The following is a 2846-nucleotide window of genomic DNA, read 5'->3' on the forward strand; positions in this document are numbered from 1 at the left end:
CCTCTTTTATTTGGTCTGTTTCTTTTAAATAATTTAAATCCCTCTAGCTGTGTGTTCCATTTGTGGGTTTCGTCCCACCATGTTTCCGTTATGGCAACAATATCATATCTGCCCTCATTAACCTGAATTTCTAGTTCGCCCTGTTTGCTGTTCATACTCTGTGCATTTGTGTATAGACATTTGAGTCCTTTATGACCGATCCTGTGCTTACTTCCTACATAACCTTTGTGGTGCCTGAGTTCCCCTAATGTCTTACCCCCTTTTTGGTTAGTGCACTTTGTGTGGCACTGGCTATTAAGAGCTTGATTTTGCTTGACAGCAAGGTTTATGTTCTTGTCCACACACACATCTGTGTTACATGCACTGATAGCCCTATAATTTTTAGATTGCCGGGGACAGGGATGTTCTGTATCACTGTCCCCATTGTTTAGTTTAAATATTCCTCCAGAAAATCTGTGAATTTATAGCCAAGTAACTCAGTCCCTTTCTTTGATGGATGCAAACCATCTCTTTTGTACATTTCTTTATATGTAGGTAACAAAAGTGTAAGCTATGGTAAATTTTACATGCTAAAATTTTTGAAATCTAGAAATTCTTTTACATGAACTGGTTTGACATACAAAGTGCAATAGAAGAGAAACAGAAAAATAAATACCTTTCCTGTCTGGAAATCAAAATTCAACAATGGCGCTATGAATTTTAAATTCTTAATATATCACCAAAAACAGTTTTAAACTATTTGGTCAGGTACATATATGTTTTACACACTCTATGTGTAAATGACATATATACAAACACAAATGGCTTATGTAGATAATTTTTCTGCTCTATGATTTTTACCCTAGGCTAATCTGTTAATAATATCTACTTCTTTCTATTAAAAAGATCCCTGTATAAAACGTAATCCTCATCCCAGAATCCCTTCTTTTTCATCAACAAATTTAATCATGAGGAAAATAGATGCTATAATTCCAACTGTTTATTTTAAAAAAGAAAAGGAAATTAAAAAATAAAAATTGAACAGCCGTTTATACACTAAATAAATGTGTTCTTTTCTAACTGCACCATTACAGACACATATCTGCATATATCAGTTGGAACAGCCTTTAAATAATTTAGTCTTATTTATTTGCATTTATAATACATGATAAATTTATTTATTGGAATACATAATTTATTTGAATTTATACTCTTTGTGGACTTTACAGTTTAATAAATGTATCCAAACACTATTTCATTTGTCCCAAGTTACATACAAAAGCATATTGCATGGTTTGCAATAAATTAACAGAATTAAACATTCTATTATTTCATTAGGCTATAATTCTCTATACATTTATTGGAAAAAAGTCACAGCCAATTATATATGAAATGCATCATTGGCTACCAAAATGTTTAATTATGTGTCTACTTAAATATCTGTTATTCAGATAATCTATGTGGTCTCTGGTCTATAGTAAAGATCAATGGATTTTTTTAACCTACATTTGTCAGTCTATAAAAGTATTAAACAAAGATATCTATTCTCCCTTTTGATTTTAAATGTCTGTTTAAAACCTTGATTTCTGTTATCAGGCAAGATCATATTTATGGCCTTTCTGTATAATCCATTAGAATATAATTTGGTATTACATGCTGATATTATTTTAATGTTTGTTTATGAATTTTGTCTTTCGATTCCAGCTTTGATTCACTCTATTAATGTATTTTATATTATTTTCTCAATTCAAACATGTAATATAATAAACATTAAGAATTCTTTTCTTGAAGAAACTTTACAATCATGATTGCTATAAATGGAATTTACCAAAAATTATTTTAAAAAATTAAGATATTTAACCAAAATTATCTCACATTTTCTCCCTTTGTCAAGAAGTGCTATTTAATCACAACTACATAAGATATTCTCAAACATCAGCTGCAGTTTTAAAGAGCAAATATTACAGATTTTAATGTATGTTAAAGTATAAGCTTTCGTCATTACCATGTATTGCTATCTACCAAATAATTTAGCTTAAAATACATGAAAGGATGTATTAGTTTCCTATTGATCAACCTTATCCTATCCTTATTAAGCAGCATTTCAGCAACATATTGATGTTACTAATAATAAAAATAAAGAATTGATTTCCATTATGCTCATAACTACACCAAGTTTCTGTAATATGCAGTGAAATCAGAAAAATATATTCTTCATTTTTATGTTTCCATCAGCTTTTCTATTGAAATTCCAGACTTCTTACACATATGAAGGAAAGGATGTTCCTGAAATCAGTGAAGACATCCTGTTTCATCTATACCAGGGGTGTCAAACTGCCGGCCGCAGACCAGATGCATCATAGTGAAACCGTGCCCACCCCATTGCCGGCAATGGAAAAAAAGTTGTGATACATTGCAACACGTCACGTGACATCGTGAGATTGACACCCCTGATCTATACTGTTTATTAGGTTCATTACAATGCAAAGCATTCTGCAATAAACTAAGTACACTGAATGCAGACCAAGGATGTCTACATTTATGCACACTAGAGGCTCTCCATACCCTTGTGGTTTTTAATATGTTCATTTGGGATCCTAGACTTACTCAACTCAAATAAATGTGTGTCATGGATTCATTTGAGATGCAGATCTTAAAGTCTTCTATACATTGTGTCCTCAGGGGACATTAGCCTATGACCAAGAAGTTAAATTTCCATATCACCAACTTATAGTGAATTTAAAAAATAGAAAAGGGATTGTACTCATTCTGTAATGAAACCAGTATCTCCATGGCAACCTTTCCATGTATCAAATAGTTAAAACTTCAGGACACATTTAGATTTTAACAGTAGTTTTGTTGAAGGT

Source organism: Protobothrops mucrosquamatus, unplaced genomic scaffold (assembly GCF_001527695.2).
Source record: "Protobothrops mucrosquamatus isolate PMUCROS unplaced genomic scaffold, P.Mucros_1.0 scaffold2887, whole genome shotgun sequence".
NCBI lineage: Eukaryota > Metazoa > Chordata > Lepidosauria > Squamata > Viperidae > Protobothrops > Protobothrops mucrosquamatus.